The following is a 20,448-nucleotide window of genomic DNA, read 5'->3' as shown; positions in this document are numbered from 1 at the left end:
AGTTTTGGAGATTATTTTTATATCCTTAGCAGATGGAAAATTCAAATGTCCTTTCCTACAAACCACATTGGAAATAAATCACTGTACATTCATAGACTGTTCATGTCATTGACATTAAGCCAAACTAATTTGAAAAATTTAAAGGCAATTTAACCTTGCTTACAAATATTTATATAAAAATTTTATGATGAGCAACTTCAAATGAACTGGGCATTAAGTAGAAATGGCACAACTTGACTAACCAAAGATTTATTTTGAGAAAAATATTAAGTCATTTAAAGGCATGCATTGGGCATCAGATATTAAACTACTGAATATTCTTTAAAGGCATCATCATTTTTTGTTTCTAATGTATTTAACATAGTCTTTCCATACCAGAAATTTGGTATGTGAATTTTATTTTGTTGTCAAACTGATCCCTAGGCTGTATTGATAAAATGTTTCTATTACTTAACGTAAGTAGTTAAAATTACTTTTAACACTTAATGTAAGTGTTAAAATCTGAAAGACACAAAATTCTATTTTGAGAGTAATGCAAAAGCAAGTTGTTCTGCTTTTGATAATATGTGTATTTGGTATCTATATCATCACTACTTTTAAGATCACTAATCATTTTACTATTTAATTCAGCTTAAGTAAAGGTTATATGTAATTAGGTGTATTCTGTAGTAACCAGTTCATGAGAATACATAGATTTTGCCAACCCAGGCAACAAAGTAAATTTGCATGCAATCTTTTAAAAATACTTATCTGTTGACTGAATAATTGAAATCTGAAGTGAGTATTTGAAGATAAATAGGTTGTGATGTTAAGATGAGGGGAACAAAAGGGTGACTGACTTTCAAATCCTTTCAAAGAATGGCTTAAGGATATCATTTATTTGCTTTTATGTTTTAGATTTTTATCAGGTTGTTGGGAACGTGGGCTTTAGCTTTCCCAGTGCTTAGAAGAATAAACTTGTAACCTTTGTTTTGAGGGCAACCTATTACAGAATAATTTTCTCTGTAGGTCAGAATGTAAGTTAACAAGAAATTCTTTACAGGTTGGCCTTTATCAGCTTCACCTTTTCTATAACATCAGGCCTGAGGATTAATCAGGTTGGTAGTAAGCTTTGTGAGATATATCTGAAATACCAGAAATAATTAACACATTCTACATAAACATGAATTGGATTATTATCAATTTTCAAGTCACCACACTTAACTACATACACACGCATGCACACGCGTCCACACACATACACACCCGCTGGAGGGAAATGATATTTGGAGCCACTGAGGTCTATCTTGGTTCAAACACAGGTGTCTTTGAGGCTGTGTGGCTCAGGTCATGATCCCATGGTTTGTGACTTCAAGCCCCGTGTCAGGCTCTGTGCTGACAGCTCAGAGCCTGGAGCCTGCTTTGGATCCTGTGTCTCCCTCTCCTCTCTGCCCCTCCCCTGCTTGTGCTCTCTCTCTCTGAAAAATAAAATAAACACTAAAAAATTATTTTTAATTAAAAAAACACAGATGCCTTTAATATTTATCATTCAATTCCTTGAAACTTTGTCCATTAAATGAGAACAAGACCTACCATGCATAGATGTTGTAGAAATAGGACATAAGATAGACAAAACCCCTTGTGCAGCTCTTACCCCTGTTTTGCACTATCAGGTAATTGTTATTAATAATGAAATGGGAACAGTACAGAGGATGCACTTTTTAAATAGTTATCAGAAGTTGTGATGGTAGAACTGAGATTCCTAAAACTTTCATACATTTGGCATTTACTTAAAAATTATTTGTAGTGAAGAGAAAAATGACCTCTTTCAGATGAAAACAAAATGGAGCAGTATGTTGTCAGTAACGTCAATCAATAAATCATCATAGTGTCCTGGTAATTACCTTTGAAAATTTTGGCCTTTCCCTCTTCAATTCTTTCCATATCTTCCTGCGTTGAGAGTACAGCCCAAAAAAGTGAAAAAGCAACACAATACTGACTGTTTCTCCTTAAGAAGTGTTACTTTTCTTCTCTTCTTTTGTGAGGATTTAATTTTGCATAGACATATATAATAGATGGCAAGAGCAGATGCTTGATTATATCTTTTTAGTTGAACTTTTATAGCTTTTTATTGTTGTTGTTTAACGTTTATTTATTATTGAGAGACAGAGAGAGACAGAGCATGAGCATGGGGCAGAGAGAGGAGGAGACACAGAATCTGAAGCAGGTTCCAGGCTCTGAGCTGTCAACACAGAGCCCCACGTGGGGCTTGACCTCACAAACTGCGAGATCATGACCTGAGCCGAAGTTGGACATTCAATCAGCTGAGCCACCCAGGTGCCCCTTTTATTGTTTTTTTTTTTTTTTTAATCCAAGAACTGCCAAAATTGGCTTGGAATTTATGTATAAATACTGTTTTTTTTTCATTCTTTCACTCTTGAAAAAGACAGTTTGAATAGTAAATTAATTGCCTTTTTCTATATAATAAATTACTATTGAGATTTTATTCCCAATGATAAATATTCTATTTAATCAATAATATCTAATTTTACAAGAAATTGAAACTCACAAAAGCTAAAAAATTCATTGATGATGCTGTATTTGGGGTGCCTGGGTGGCTCTGTTAAGTCTCCACCTTTTGATTTCAGCTCAGGTCATGATGCCAGAGTCATGAGATCGAGCTCCACGTCGGGCTCCCCACTGGACATGGAGCTTGCTTAAGATTCTCTCTCTGCCCCTCCCGTGCTCATATTCTCTCCCTGTCTTAAAAACTAAAACAAACAAACAAAAACAGAAAAAACAATATATAAATCAGTTAATCACAAACATAAGCAAATGTTTGGATAATTATATCCGCATGATGATTGTAAGAGACTTTAATATTCCACTTACAGTAATGGACATCCAGGCAGAAAATCAATAAGAAAACAATGGCTTTGAATGACACATTTGACTAGATGGATTTAACAGATATATTCAGAACATTTTATCCTAAAGCAGCAGAATATACATTCTTCTCAGGTGCATGTGGAGCATTCTCCAAAATAGATCACATTTTGGGTCACAAAACAGCCCTCAAAAGGTACAAAAAGGCTGAGATCATGCCATGCGTATTTTCAGATCACAACTCTATGAAACTTGAAATCAACCAAAAGAAAAAATTTGGAAAGCTCTAAAATACATGAATGTTAAAGAACATCCTTCTAAAGAATGAATGGGTTAACCAGGAAATTAAAGAAGAAATATAACACACACACACACACACACACACACACACACACACGGAAGCCACTGAAAATGAAAACATGACAGTTCAAACCCTTTGGGATGCAGCAAAGGCAGCTCTAAGAGGAAAACACATTACAATTCAGGCCAATCTCAAGAAGCAAGAAAGATCCCAAATATACAACCTAACCTTACATCTAAAAGAGCTAGAAAAGCAGCATGAAATAAAGCCCAAAGCCAGCAGAAGAAGAGAAATAATAAAGATTAGAGCAGAAATAAACAACATAGAATCCAAAACCAGTAGAACAGCTCAATGAAACTAAGAGCTTATTTTCTGGAAGCCTAAACAAAATTGATAAACCCCTTGCCAGGCTTCCCAAAAAAGAAAAAAAAACAAAAACAAAAACAAAACAACATGCCCCTCTCCCCCACAAAATCCTCTATTTTAACTGGAGGAAATCAAGTTCTTGTCCAAAGTATGTTTGAATTTACTTTACTTCTCTATAGTTATAGGTTTTCTCCTTGAGAGTACAGAGAGAAGAGAAAACGATATCACATTATGATGTGTAGAAAAACTAGTGGTTAGTGAGAGCACACCTCCACAGATTTTTTTCATACATAGTTTACATTTTTTAAAATTAGTTTTTACTACCTAAAATTAGAAAGATTTTGCATAAAATCTAAGTTCCAGCCTCTCTTAAAAACAAACACAAAAGCTGCAGTTTGTCACCCAAGCCCCATTCAACTGTGGCGTTATCAGCCAGCAATGAGCTGTAGCTGGGGTGGAGCAGCCCCTTATACGTGAAACATATATGTTCTTGTGTTTACTGCCCTCCCTGGGCCGGCTTCACCTGCTCATGTTATCTGTGCACCTCCAGGAAGAATTACAACATGTAAGCTATGATTAAGCAGAGGAACCCAAAGGGATGTTTCCTGTGACTGGTAAAGCCTGAGTAGCCTGCAGAGACTGGCAAGCCTTTTTATATATGTATTTATTTTTGCTTCAGTTCTCCTTTACATGAGAAGGTATGCATGGCCTCTCATTTTAGCAAGTCACATATTGTTGACAGGGGAAATATTTGATGATTCATTATTTTGCTGACCTCTACTTTCTTGTAGCAATTAAAGAAAGGAGGGTATTAACATGTAATGACTAAGATGTATGCCAGTCTCCGAATCAGCCTTTTTGTTTTATTCATTCACCTACATATTGAGTGCCTTTATGTCAATATTATGGCAGGTTCTGGAGATATAGATGTACCTACCCTCATGGGCCAAGCTTTGTAAAAGAGACAAATAAGTAACCAAATGAATAAATCATTACTCATGTGAAGTGTTATAGGGACTTTGGACAGGCTGGTCAGAGAAGGCCTCTCAGAGTTGATGACATTTGAGCTGAGACCTAAGAGAAGGAGCCAGAAACTGGACTAGCCTGGAAGAGAACATTCTAGCCAGAGAGAGCAAGAGCCACGGTCTTGAGGGTACAGGGTTTTGTCTCCCAGTTTGGGAAAGTAAGATCAATGTGATTACAACATACTTGAGTAAAAGGAAGATGATGTTGGTGAGGTGGGCAGGCCAAGATGAGGAGTTTGAGATTTATTCTGAATTTGTAGGGAACTCTCATTTAATCCTCCCCAAAGCCCCATGAAACAGGAGAAAAGCTTAGACTCAAAAATCAGACAGACCTGTCACTTACTAGCTGTCTAATCTTGAGCCTGGTTTTCATCTCCTCTAAGCTTCAGAGATAATGACACCCCTATCACAGACTTTTCATCAGAATTAAATGGAATATTCCATGCAATTTTATGACATTGCCCAGACCACTGTAAAAGCTTTATAAACATCAGATTATATTATTTCAAATAGGGCAAGTGGAAGGTGCATTCCCTCTTTCCTCAACTGACACTCTGTTTCCCTTCCTTCATTTGATAATGATAAACTGAAAATGTGTGTGATTTCATTTTAAAATCCACTGTGGTAAAGGCCTATCTCTAGGAACTTTGGGAGGTGATGTATGTGAGTTCCCTCTTTAACTCTTCCCACTTGTAACATTGGTTCTTATTCCTTCCTTCACACCTCAAGCAATTGTTAGCCATTTAAGGAATCTGCAATCTACAGCCTCAGAGTTCCTGAGGTTTTCACCCTTCAGTTCTTACAACAGCCTTCATATTTATTGCCGCTAACATATTTATGCTTATATGAGCACACACATGTGCACACACACACAAATTTCTAGATTGGGCTGAGAATCATGAAGCATCTAAAAATTTCTGAGAAAGATTGCTATAGGCAGGGTAGGTATATGTTATCCCAGGTCTAACTACATGGCAACATGTAGGACATTTTAGGATTAAGAAACATTGCCTTTTACTGATAGGGACCAAGGAATGTGAAAGGAGAGTAATCATGCAAGCAAATGAATCGGGAGAGTATATCATGGATATTAAGCAGACACTTTACAGATACTGGAGAATTAAGAAAAGAGAAAAATCCATTTGAATTAATTAGATGAAAATAATTATAATTACAACCATTGTTAAAATGACCTATATATAGCTAATTATCATATATACAGAAGCTCTTAAGCATGTCCTTAATAGTGATATGCAGCAGCTTTGTTTAGTTTTAAGTTTTACATAATTATAACATTAAATTCTATGCAGCTATGCTTCAATTTCTGTTTCTCAAGTAGCAAGACATTTACCAATAATTAAAATTTAGTAAATAGAATATGGCTTTTAAAATACTTCGTATACATTTAAATAAGGCCAAGTGATTGGGAGAGGTTAAAACTCAGGACTCCCAAATTCCTCATGAGGGTAACTACTGGGGAACAAAGGGAAAGGGTGATGTTTTCTTGTTACTTCCCAAGAATTCCATGCATATAGGGGCCCATGTTGAAATTTCCATTTACAGTTGTCTTCCTGAATCTGATACTGATACACCTGGCATTACTATACGCCTCATCCACAGCTGGGTGTCCCAGTTGCAGATTGAATAAACATCACACATAGTGGGGTTCTGCTACAGCTTTCAGGTCAAGGCTCTGTCACTGTAGTAAGTGAAATAAAGCACTATGCTAATGTTAGGAATTCTTATTCTTTTGGTCTTTGGGATCACTGCCATGTGCTTTGTATGTGCGGTTTAGCCAAAGCACCTGATAGCTACAGATGGTTTCATCCTCTGAGTCCTGGACTGACTGCTATCTCCCAAAGTTGGGGGACTTTGCCACAAAGGCTTTGGAAGCTCAGCTGTTCAGCTTTGCCTTACTCCTGGACGTGATTCTACCCATGCTGCTTCGAGGTAGTGTAACTTGCCCCAGAGGAAAAATGCTTAAAACCCAAAATGACAAAAAGGAGCAATAAACTCTTTAATGTTTGCCTTTCTGTTAGCCAAGAAAATTTTGAATGTAGCTATTCTGCAGTTGAGTTCTCAGGCCCTAACTAGTCATCTGCTCTACAAGATCTATAGGGCATCAGCTTTCTTTGTGTATCTGTGCATAAAATATTCTGTGTAAAGCGGACATGTAGTTACTTGATGCTGATTCTAGGATATGCTGTATCTATATTATGATAGGATGTAGAACATGATTGCATTTGGGACAATAATATACAAGAAAGTGAATTAATGCTACTTCCACAAGAGTGAGTTAAGTTAAACATAAACCAATATTATTGTCCAACTGGAATGTGGCCTAGAATAATTGAGCATAAATGTTTGATTTTTGTGTTGCCCTCTTCAGGCCATGAGAGGCAAGGACATGAACACATAATGGAACATTTTAAAAACTGAATTTTCCACAGCACAGATCCCAAAGGAAAACATGCTAAAGTTTAAAGACACGTGTGATAGAATGTAACCAGTTCTCCAGAGAAATTGTCACCCATTATTGCCTAAAGAAAAGCAATATAGAAAAATAGTTTAGGGTTCAGATATGGATGGTTGGGGTTACTAAGTTAAATTTAAAATTAGATGAACTGAGTTCAGTCTGTAAAATGTTAACAAATCAACCTCTGGAGCCTCAGATTTCTTTTCTCCTTTAAATGGGAATAATACTTCTATGCCTAAATCACAGAATTACTGTGAACCTGACTAGTAAGTATTTTGTAGACTAGAAAGTGGTAAACTCAGGAACGATATCATCAAAGGTATAATATGTGATGTGTATAAGAGAAAAAATGAAAATGGTATTCTTTCTAAGAAAGTCTGCAGTCTATTGAGAATCTTAGAAGATTGTTTTAAATTTTCCCACCTATTGAAGGTTGGAATCTAGCCTTGATGACAGAATTTTGGAGCTCTAGAAGTGAAAAGTGTTAATATGGTCTATTTGTGTGTTTGTGTGTGTTTGTGTGTGTGTGTTTGTGTGTGTGTGTGTGTGTCACTGTCATGCTGATACACTTAAGTATTTAAAACACTGGGGCAAACTTTTGGTGGAAAGTCATAAAGAATTTCAGATGAGAACAGAACATAATTCTAGGTCTCTCTCTCTCTCTCTCTCTCTCTCTCTCTCTCTCTTTTTAACTTAGAAATATTCATAAGCTGGGACCTAAAGAAGAGCTAAAATTTCCATTTAAAATGCTTGCATGTGCGTATTTGTATGAAATAGGTGTTTTGTGATTCTTCTTAAGCAGATGTGAATGATAGCCATCTTACTGTTGGCAAATGTAGGGATTTGTACAAAGATTTCCCTTAGGTTAGTTGACACTGTGTGCCACGTAGAAGAAATGTGAAGGGGCTGAAATAGAATATTAGGCCCTTTGAATTAACTTTTAGATAATTTACTATTTTTCATGAGGAGAATAAGTAACAGTTATTAGGGAGGAGCATATGTTGACTTCAAATTAAGAAGAAGCCAAAACATTTTGGTGAGCTTCAATCCATCTTGGTTAATTTTGTTTTAGAGCTTTGAAACATATAATAAAACATGAATTTTATGGCTGTTTAAAATATAAACAAATTAGTCTTTACAAAGGCTGGCCAAGACAATTATCTTCGTTGATATAATTTGCTTTTAAAAATACAGATGATGAAAAATTTTTAATGCAGAGTGAAAAACTACTGACTATTTTAATATACATAAATATATATAAATATCATTTTATAAATAAAATGGCAGTATTTTACACTATTGGAGGTCTAAATAAGGATTTTAAGATTCAGTTTCAGCTTAAAGAGATTTGGTAGGGGTGCCTGGGTGACTCAGTTGGTTGAGTGTCCAACTCTTGATTTTGGCTCAGGTCATGATCCCAGGGTCATAGGATCAGGCCTTGTGTTGGGCTCTGCACTGAGCATGGAGCCTGTTTGGGATTTTCTCTCTCTCTCTCTCTCTCTCTCTCTCTCTCTCTCTCTGCTCTTTTCCCCCACTTGCATTCTCTCTCTCTCACTCTCTAAAATTAAAAAAAACAAAAAGATTTGGTAAATTTTGTTTTGTGTTTTTAAATTGCTATTTTTTCAATTATTAATGCTAAAAATTATACGCTGTTTCAGGAAAAAATATAGGTAAATCAATAATCTTTGAAGTAGAGTCATTTGGAATAACTGATTCAATACAGATATAACCGTTTTCAAACATTAAACAGTAGTAAATTCTGTTTTTAAGAATTTCAATAATTGTTCCTTTTCATTTACTGAATAATTTTTTTTAATTTAGGGAAAGATTGAAATTGCAGAGTAAAGAGAAAAAAACATGTATGAAGTATGATCAGATCAAATACATATTTTAGCTTATAAACAAGAACAAGAACCAAAAACACCCACCTTCAGGACTTGACTGTTCTCTCTGGAACCATATGCATATTTTCATAAAACATGATTAGATGGAAGAAGCATCTTAATTTTTCCCTTTGCAAGAAAGTATAGGATTATAGCAAGATGTAAAGCATAAAAATCTTGCCACCTACAGTATGAACCAAAATTTGACTTAGGCACGTGCTTCATCTGAAATCCTGCTCACACGAGACCTGAGTCCTACAAATTAGGGAGGCAGCTTGGTGACCCTGTCACCCCTGTTCCAGGCGTGTCACCAGCACCAGTGCCCATCACAGAGAGCATTTAACCCAGCAGACAGTGGCTGCTTAGTGGAGTTGAGCAGCAGCCTGCATTTCTTGCCACATTTGACAAGGAAGTTCAGTCTCAGCTAGTAAACCTTATTTAGGAAACTAATGTTATCTATTTGTATGTTTGCAAAGGATATGCTTCAGGCAATGTCACAAAATGAATTATCAGGAAATAAACTAAAAACGAAACTCAGGTCTTCAGAACAATAAATTACAGTGCCTGAGATTTTTATGAACTTCATAACAAATGTCACAGTTTGCAAATGGGAATCCACAATAGACTTCATTTATTTTTTAGTCTAAAATCCAATTAAAATATGCTTTTGTCAGCTTAAGAGAAAAAGCTGCTAATGGGAAAGTAATATCCGGATTGAAGATATCAAGTGTTATCTTAAGTTTTGGAGATGATTGGAGCTGCTTATATATTTTAAGATGAAGTTACAATACCAACAATAAAAGCATTTGTAAAAGCATAGATTAAAAATTTACTTTTCTTTTATTTGTGAAACCAGCCTAATATTGTAAGCTAAGGCATACTTCCATCTAATATTTCACATACAAGTAAGTAATGTGTCAAATTTTTGAGGGCATAATGATAAAGAAAACTAATTTTAGGTTTCAGTTATTTTTCGGTTTCCATCATGGAAGAGTGTGTATTTCAACATGTGCTGCTTTATAGGCATACAAAAATCATATGTAAAATATTCATGAGCATGGCTATTTTACATATAAGACAAAGGCTTTGTGTTCAACAGAACTATTCTCACTTCCTGTTCTTCCCTCTGTTAGTTGCATAACCTCAGACCTCCGTTTCTTCATTTATAAACTGGGACAATTACTAGCATTTACCTCAGAGGGTTGTGAGGATTAAATGAAGTAATACGTGAAAATGCTTGTAACTATGCCGAGCTAGTTGTCCTTTCTATTAGTTAAGGGCTGTTCAAATGTCACTTTGTGTGTAGAGTTTTCAGGCATATGGGTAACCAGTCTCTATTTTTTTTTAACTCCACTATAATCTTTGGACCAAATATTTCTATCTGTCAGGCAAGAGCAGACGAGCACACATATTTTTGCAGAAGTGAAAGCACTCGGCAGTCGTTATGGTAAGATGATTTTATAGCAGCGTCTTTCAATTTTACCCTTGCATATGCCAATATGAAATCATGGAGTTTTGCCCTTTAAATCTTGTTTTATTATTAAACGGAGTCTCTATGAGGTAGTATGGCTGAGTAGAAAAACCATAGATTCGGCACGATTGTAAATTCTAATTCTGGCATCACCACTGATTCACTCAGCCCTTCTGTGCGGTAGCCTGAAGTGCATTATTGAGAAACATCAGGGCCTAAAGCTGTCATTTGGCTTTCTGTATTGGCAATGACCAGAAGATACTGTCAATTCATGGCAGTTATTAAAAAAAATAATAATAAGAGGGCTCAGAACAAGGATGGACCTTATTGAATATCTACTTAAACTCTGTTTTCCGATGAGGAGGCTGAGATTCGGGGAAGCTACATGAATTGCTGAAGGTCAAACCACAAAAAAACTAAATCCAGGTGGCTGATGGCCAGTTCTGTGGTCTGTCCACTATGTGCGATACCAGATGGAAGCTAGAAAAAAAAAAAACAGTTAATTATCTGGACACTGTATATGAATTGCTTCAAATCTGGGTTTTTTCCTAATCCTCTAGATAGTTTTAATTTTTATTTGGAATTTGGGATCACGTGATAATTTAAGTGTAGTAATAATTGACAAGTGACATACTGGCAAAAATACGTTCGTTGGGTCGGGATGGGAAGAACCACTGTGTGACTTTGGATACTGTCAATTTAACGTTCTTGCTGAGGCTTTGGATTCTGTAGCTCCGAACAGTCAGCTGTGTGGAACTGATAAATGAGGCAAAATGGAGGGGATAGGAGAGAGAATTCACCTTTATTATTAAGCACTCCGTGTTTGTCACTGTGCTGAGTGTTTTATATAACTTGTCCCTTTTAAAGAAGACAATTCTCGCTGAATCTGTGGCATCAATGTCAGAATTGTCACTGACTACTTTACAACCTCAGAGGAATCTTTTAACCTATCTGGACCTTGGGGTACTTATTTGTGAAACAAGCGATCTGAAACTCGTGACTTCATGAACTGAAAGACTCCAGTTATGGAAACTGCAGAAAAATATAAGGTGCCGTCAGAATTTCAGTCCATATATGATTTTTTTCCAACTGATTTTTTATGACAGTTATATATTGTTTCAGAGAATTTTAGCTGACATTCAGTGATTTCATATAGCATGCTGGAAGGAACACAAGATTAAAGATTAATTGAAGACAAATATTAGCTAAATTGAAGATAATTTGTTAAATGTGTAGTCCATTTGAGAAAACAAGGCTGACAGTTTGTTTCACCTTGTATTTCTTTTTTTTTTTTTTTTCATTTTTCCCCTGTGTCTCCATATATTGAATCCATTATATTTAGTGCTGTTTTGTGCATATACTTTTATAGAAATCTGTAAAAGTACTTGGAAATTGATAAAATGTATGCAATAAAATTAAAAAAAAAACAAAGATACTTAAATCCCTAGGGGGATAATATTTGTCATTCTAAGTTGGAAGTACTCGTTTCATGTTGTGTTGCAGTCAGGACACTTGGATGCAAGCAAGAGAAACTAATTTGGTTATCTTAAGCGAGGGCTCAGATATCAGGCAGGAGGTGAATATCAGGCTGCCAAAACAGTCAGGGATCTGGAAGAGGCAGAAGGAGGAGAAGTAAGAAGCATGGAAAGGTCAAACAACTGATTTTTTTGGTTGTTATTTACTATTGAAAAGTATGTAATCACACTCTAGACTATATATATATATATATATATATATATATATATATATATATATATAATTCGAAATAATACCGATAGTAAATCAAGTGAATATCTGTACTTACCCTTGCTGTATGACCTCCTGTTCTCTCCTCTCTTAATCACTGTCCTGAATTTTGCATTGATCATTACTTTACCTGTTTTTATAATTGTACACACTTAAAATAATAGAATAATAGAATACTTAGGTGTGTGTGTAGTGAATGTGTGAAGATACATTTCAGTATCACTTTAGGATCTAAAATTATTTTTTATATCTTCTGCAATTTTTTTTCACATTTTATTTTCAAGCATGGATGTGCTCATTAATCCATTATATAAATATATAAAAATGTATTTATTCTATTGCCAAGGAATGTATGGATTATTGAGACATTTCTTCCTTGTTCTCTTTCTTTCTCTTTTTATATTTTGCATAAAACTTCCATGAACATTTTAATTCTGGTGCATCGGGTGCAAAAGTTTTCTAGGGTACATATTTAAGAATGAAGGACTGGTCCATAGGTTATGTGACTGTACCGATTTCAAAGGCAATATCAAATTGTTTTCTAAAAGATTTTTCCATTTTAGACACCAACAAGCAGTGAAGGTGGAGTACAGATGTTCGACAACTCTCTATGAACTTATATTTTGAATTTTTGGGCAGTCTATATATGTGAAATATCTAAGAATATGCTTCCAATTTGTATTATCTGATTCCCTATGAGATAAAGCTTTTCACTCATGTTTGTCAACAATTCCTTCTTTCCTTTTCTATGAAATATCTGTTTGACATTGACTTACTTTTTCTATTATTTTATTAGTTGTGTGTATTTTATCTTTTCCTAGTCTAGATTTGTCTTTTCATGCTCTTTATGATGTTATTGATGAAGAAAAGTTGCAGGTTGGCAGTTTTATGTCTTTCTCTTTACTGAGGGCTTCAAAATATTCGTTCTCTGAAAGTTTTCAAGCTTTGCCTTTCTCATTTGACATATTAATAAATTTGAATTTTTTTGTATACTGTGAGATAAGGATTTTATTTTTGTTCTCTCCATATGCACAAACAATTGTACAGGAACTCTGTATTAAAAAGTTCTTCCTATCAATTTTCACAAACATATCTTCCATATATCAAGTTAACACAAATGCCCAGTCTGTACATAGATCTTTGTTCCTGTAGTCTGTATGTCTTTTCTATTCTTTTACCATGCATCTTAATTATTCTAATTTTTAAAATATCCAGAAACTGATAGGGAACGTTTCCAGACCTATTCTTTTCTTTTTTACAGAATATACTATTTACTCTTAACCTTTGCTCTATCAGTTTGTTGTAGTTAGTTTCTATTCTAATGTTTATGCTTTTGATTTTATTTTTCTTGCATTAAATGTACAGGCAATGATAAAGAGAAGTGATGTTAGTACATATGTTTATTCTGTCTCATTTTATTTCACAATTATGCTTTTTCACATTTCACATTTCACATGTTTGCTGCAGATTTTTGTGGATGTGCTATATGAAACTAAAGATGTTCCCTTCTATTCCTAGTTTGATAGAAGATTGTTTAAATTATTATTGATATCTCTATCTATAGAGAAGATTGTATATAATTTGCCCTTTAATATGTTAATGAGGTGAATAAATTTTCTAATGCTAAAATAATCTTGCAAAAAGTCTTTCTGAAATGGATCTAACTTGGGCATGGCATATATCTTTTTTTTATGAAATGGTGGATTTTGGTTTGTTATCATTTAATTAGAAATTCGGTATGTTTGTACATGAGCGACAATCGGCCTGGAATTTTTAAAAACTTTTTATATCAAAATAATTGTATATTTACAGAAGATATTCAATGATAATACAGATAGTACACGTCCCATATGTCCTTCCACCAGCTTCTCCTAAAGTTGAACATCTTATATTATCATGGTACATTTGTCAAAATGAAGAAGTTAATATTGGTGCAATGCTCATCACTCAACTATAGACCATATTCAGATCTCACCAGTTTTTCTATTAATGACCACTTTATGTTCCAAGATCCAATCCAGGATCTCACATTGCATTTAGTTGCTATGTCTTCTTCGTGTCCTCCAAAAGGGGACATTTTCTCACAGTTTCCTAGTTTATCATGTCTATTCATTAATCAGTCTCACACAGTCTTTTTTTTTTTTTTAAATTTATTTATTTATTTATTTATTTATTTTTCTGAAATTTATTGACAAATTGGTTTCCATACAACACCCAGTGCTCATCCCAAAAGGTGCCCTCCTCAATACACAGTCTTGATTATTGTAGTTTAAGTAAGTCTTGAAGTTGGAAAATGTCAGTCCTCTGAATTTGTTTTTCTTCCTCAATATAATATTGGCTAGTCTTGGTCTTTTGTCATTCCATTATGAGTTTAGAGTCCACTCATAAATAACCAAAATAAGTTGCTATGATTTTGATGGGGATTGTATTATATCTGTAGATCAAATTGGTATGAACTGACATCTTGACACTATTGAGTCTTCTTGTCCATGTATGTCTCTCCATTTGTTTAGATTTCTTTGATTTCTTTTATCAGAGTTTTGTAGTTTTTCTCATATATATCTGCACATATTTTGTTAGATTGAAAGAAAAATATTTCATTTGGGAGGATGCTAATGTCAATGGTATTATGTGTTTAATTTCAAATTTCAGTTGTTCATTGCTGGTATATATGAAACCAATTGACTTTTGTATATCAACCTGGTATCGTGTGTCCTTGCTGTAATAACTCTAGTTCTGGGAGCTTTTTGTTGATTTTTTTTTTGTACTTTCTGCATAGACAGTCATGTCACCTGCAAACAAAGACAGTCTTATTTCTTCCTTCCCAATCTGTATGCCTTATGTTTCCTTTTCTTGTCTTATTGTGTTACCTGGAAATTCCATTATGGTATTGAATAAGAATAGTAAGACCAGATATCTTTGCCATGTTTCTTATTTTAATGAAAAAACACCTAGCTTCCCACCATTAAGTTTGATGTTAGCTATAGGTTTGTTAGCTATAGGTTTGTTTGTTTGTGTGTTTGTTTTTGTAGTTGTTTTTTATTAAGTTGAGGAAGCTCCCTCTCTATTCCTAGTTTGCTGAGAGTTTTTATCATGAATGGGTATAGAGTTTTATCAGTTATTTTTCTGCATCTACTGATATGATGATATGGTTGTTTTATTTCAGCCTATTGATATGATGGATTGATTACAGTAAGTGACGTTTGAAGGTTGAAACTGCTTTACAGACCAGTAATAAATCTCACTTGGTTGTGGTGTATAATTATTTTCATACACTACCGGATTCATTTTGCTGAAGTTTTATTGAAGATTTTTGTATCTATGTTCATGAGAAATACTGATCTGAAGTTTTCCTTTCTTGCAATGTATTTGTCTGGTTTGGTTAGGGTAATGCTGGTTTTATAGGAGTTAGGGAGTAGTCCCTTTCCTTTTAATTTCTGGAAGACATTATAGAGAATAGGATTAATTTTCTCCTTAAATATTTGGTTGAATTCACCGGTGAATCCATCTGGGCCTGGTTCTTTGTGTTTTGGAAGGTTTTTAATTATTGATCCAATTTCATTAATAGATATAACCTATTAAGATTATGTATTTCTACATGTGCAAGCTTTGGTAGATTTTCTTTCAAGGAATTAATCCATTTTATCTAGGTTAACAAATGTGTGACCATAAGGTTGTCCATAATATTCCTTTTTCGTCCTTTTAATATTCATGAGATTAGTTGTGATGTCCCTCTTTTCATTTCTGATATTACTAATTTGTGTCTTCTCTCTCTTAATTTGTTACTCTAGCTGCAAGTTGATTGATTTTATTTATCTTTCAAAGTAGCAGCTTTTGATTTCATTGACTTTCTTTAATAATTTTGTGTTTTCAATTTCATTGGTTTCTGCTCAATTTTTTTATTATTTCTTTTCTTCTACTTTGAATTTAATTTTTTCTTTATATAGTTTCCTAAGGTAGAATCTTAGATTATTGATTTTAGCGCCTTATTATTTTCTAATATATACGTTGTTATTTTTAAAGAGCACTCACTGGTCAGGTATTTTGTCAAATGACTCTCAGTTGGGGTTTATCTAAAAGTTTTATGGTTAGACTGAGTTTATGGATTTTGGGAAGGATGCCACACAGATGAGGTTCCCTCATTATCACTTAATTTAAGCGTCTATAATATCAGCATGACTTATAACTGGTGATACTGACCTCAATCACTTGGTTAAACTAGCATCTGTCTTGTTTCTCAACTATAAAATTACTATTTTCCATCTCCATGCTCTGTTCATTAGGAGTTATCAGGTTCAGCTCAAACTCAAGGGAAGCAGAAGAAATCTTCTCCTGGAAAAGGAATATCAAAGGGTTTACATCAGCCTATGTAATAAATATTCGGGGCAGAAGGTTTGGGGCCAAATACCCTATGTTTCTTAATGTTTTGCCTTCATCAGTAGCAATTATAATATAGTATAATAGTATAGTATAATATAGTATAATATTCTAATGGCGATATTCTTATTTCCTCATTTCTTATTTTATTATACTATTTATGTGTGCATATTATTTTTATTTTTCTATTCTTAATTATTCAGCATTTTTGACTTACTTTGAAAATTACTCTGGTCCTCTAGTAAAGATGACAGGAGGTTGGGTCAAAACCACAGTGCCTTTATCACAGAAGTCTGGGACTCTTGTTGCACCAAGTAGTTTTTTTCAAATTCATCCTTTATTTCCCTTTTTCCTAAAACTTATCATCAGGAAATGGTGAAAAGTTGCAAGGGAAGAAGGCATGTTGATTCTTGGAGATTTTGTAAAAGTAAAGTTAGATTTTAGAGCAATGCCCTCACTGGGTATTGGTTGTAATCTCTGAACTTTCTGTTGCTGTCAAGCTGTTATGAGGAGATTTCCACCTTAGCAATAGGCAAGTAATTTTTCATTTAGTGAAATAACTATCAGAGGAACCAAGTAACACGAGTTCTAAATAATGCTGTTGAATTACATCCCTGACCCTTCTTATGCCTTGTAAGATCCTTTTGAATTTCTAAAAGGTCTAAGCGATATCTGTCTTAAAAACAAGAACTCATATAGTTTCCTTCATATATTTCATTAATCTTTAATCTTAGCTCATAAAATTTTAGAGCTTTGAATTTTTACTCTCATGTTGAATCTCAAAAATACTTACTTAAAAATAGTAAACACATTGGGGTGTCCTGGGTGGCTCAGTCGGTTAAGCGTCCCACTTCAGTTCAGGTCATGATCTCCTGGTTGGTGAGTTCAAGCCCCTCGTTAGGCTCTGTGCTGACAGCTCAGAGCTTGGAGCCTGTTTCGGATTCTGTGTCTGCCCCTCCCATGCTCGTGCTCTTTGTCTCTTAATAATAAATAAACGTTAAAATTTTTTAAAAAATAGTAAACACATGAAAATAAATGTCATCTTTTTGTTCAAATTCCTGCTTTTAACTGCCATATCAGATGTCCACATTATTGGTTGATATTGTGTTATCCAAATATTATCTTGCTCTTGTATTGCTTATTTATTGATAAATATTACTTTTAAAGTATTTTAACTATGTGACCTTCATGGGGAATTCCAAAGAGCACTACTGTTCTGAACCCCTAATTCAACTCTATGTCTAACTGATTTGAGTTAACTAGAAAACCAGATATTTGGTTTCCCTCCTTTCCTTGCTGTTAGTAATGGAGATAACATCCATATCTTCATAATAAAAGATAGAGATAAGCTCCTGGGGATTTTTATTCCTCCCATAAAGAAAGGGAGCTCTACTGCCTGCTTCCTTCCTTTCTGTATTTGGTTACTGGCAGAGATGATGCTCAGTTCCAGTGGCTGTATCGCAGCCGTGCAGTAATAAGCCTGAAGATAAAAGCCAATCAATGCACTGAGCACTGCAGAGTGAGCACAGGAGAACTGACATCCTTGTTCTTTTTTTTTTTAATTTTTTTTTCAACGTTTATTTATTTTTGGGACAGAGAGAGATAGAGCATGAACGGGGGAAGGGCAGAGAGAGAGGGAGACACAGAATCGGAAACAGGCTCCAGGCTCTGAGCCGTCAGCCCAGAGCCCGACGCGGGGCTCGAACTCACGGACCGCAAGATCGTGACCTGGCTGAAGTCGGACGCTTAACCGGCTGCGCCACCCAGGCGCCCCCTGACATCCTTGTTCTAAGGATATTGTTGAGCTGCTGAATCTTCAATGATTGCCCAACTCTGTAATGATTATACAAAACAATAAGAAACATTTCTTTTTTTTAAATTTTTTTTAACGTTTATTTATTTTTGAGACAGAGAGAGACAGAGCATGAACAGGGGAGGGTCAGTGAGAGGGAGACACAGAATCTGAAACAGACTCCAAGCTCTGAGCTGTCAGCACAGAGCCCGACGCAGGGCTTGAACTCACGGACCGTGAGATCATGACCTGAGCCAAAGTCGGCCGCTTAACCAACTGAGCCACCCAGGCGCCCCAAGAAACATTTCTTTTTAAAGTCACTTTCATCTGGATAGTTTTCTAGCGGTTTAAAACATCCTACTGTGAGGCTGACCATATTTGAGACACTTTATATATATGGAGTAAAGAGCCTTGGAAGGAGATATTGTAGGAGAATGAAATGGTTTTCTAAGTGGAAGGGACAAGAGGCAGTAATTTTGATACGGATGTAAAATTTACCTTTTGTTGTATAGAATTCCTTCTTTAAAATATTTGATTAAATACAGGCAGCTGAGTGGCTCAGTCAGTTGAGCGTCTGACTTGATTTCAGCTCACGTCATGATCTCACAGTTCGGGAGATCAAGCTCTGCTTCGGATTCTGTGCTGACAGGGCAAAGCCTGCTTGGGATTTTTCTCTCCCTCTCTCTGCCCCTTTTCCACTCACACGCTCTGTCTTTTTCTCAAAATAAATAAATAAACATAAAAAATATTTGATTAAATGTATTCTGAACCTGCTTTTCAAGATGTTTCCTTTTAAGTTTATGTTACCATCATTTCCCCGAAATTATTTTAAATTATTATTTTGTTTTTTATTTGAGAGATGAAAGTACAAGGAATGTTCCTATGTTCATCTTGACTGTGTATACAGTACTAGATTCCCTCTACCGCCACATCTACTGGCATACTTTCCCTTCTTGTATAAATTCACAGAATCTATCTGTCTGCACATTATATTTCATTAATGTTTTCAGTTCACTGAAATGATATAACACTCCACATCTTGTTCAGAACAAACAAAATTGGGAATGTCAGTTTCCAAAAGAAAATAGACAAGGAAAAGAAAAGACCGTCATTAGTATTTTGGTCAAGGATTTTCAGTGGAGCAAGAACCACCTGCCTTGTTCTTTCTCTGCTTTGAATTTAAAACATCCACCTTTTTTATTTTGCTCCACAAGTAGTTCTACTTTTCTCTTTGTTATTTGTGTTTGCTAATCAAGCTGCCAAAACTTCTTTGATTGTGGCTTTTTAAAGCTAGGGAAAAGCATGACACTTAACCAACATTTTTTAAAATGTCACAGCATTTAGGGAGGTAGAATATTCTTGAAATCCATACAGATAATCCTTCTTCGGATTATAAGCATTATATAATTCCCTCTAGTTTCCAAAATCAATCAACAGGCATGATTAGTTTTTTTTTTTTTTATTCCAACTTTATATTTTAAAAGCACATTTTAGGAGAAACAGAAAATGTGATGACCATCTTTAAACAGACCTAGCTGTGTGAATCTAGTACTAGGAAGAGGAAGCAGAATTTCATGCTTTTGTTTAGAAGACTTCTTAGTCATTTAACATGGTGATGAATCAGAATATGAAATTCCTTTATGGTTATAATCAATTTGAGTAACAGCTGAGAAAGTAAAATAGAAATCATACAGTTTTTACCTTTGTCCCATAAAAGTCATGAAATATCCTGACAGGGCAATTCCATCTATTTGCCTCTTCTTATAAATCTTTTAAAATCTGTTTTAATAATGTGCTAATTTCCCTACCACATAAGCCAAATATACTCGTAATGGATTTGGGACTTAACCTCTGGGTTTGTTTCATTTTGGTTGAAATACAAAATGGACGACAATTTTAAAAATCACAATCAGCCATAATTACTTTGATTATGGCTAATAATTCAATACAGGTATTCCTTACCTAATTATTAACTATAAACTTTACAGGTAAATCCCCTACATTAAGAAAGATTTGAAGAAGCAACGTAGTACTACAAAATGTTATTGCTATCTCCAAAGTGTTTCTTACTAAAGCAAGGGACAGAGATAGATAATATTAATATGAGTATACTATGTTCCATATTACCACTTCCTCAGATGACCAG

General features: G+C 34.7%; 1 protein-coding gene across 1 annotated transcript in view; it reads left to right on the top strand.

Annotated features, from left to right (window-relative positions):
- Nucleotides 1-20,448, top strand: part of CTNNA3 (catenin alpha 3) — a 1,798,979-nt gene that overhangs the window by 1,408,530 nt on the left and 370,001 nt on the right. The gene's annotated exons all lie outside the window — the stretch shown is intronic.

The sequence above is a fragment of the Prionailurus viverrinus genome, chromosome D2, assembly GCF_022837055.1.
Source record: "Prionailurus viverrinus isolate Anna chromosome D2, UM_Priviv_1.0, whole genome shotgun sequence".
Taxonomy (NCBI): domain Eukaryota; kingdom Metazoa; phylum Chordata; class Mammalia; order Carnivora; family Felidae; genus Prionailurus; species Prionailurus viverrinus.
The sequence above is the reverse complement of the archived record's forward strand: the minus strand, read 5'-3'. Positions and strand labels throughout refer to the sequence as shown.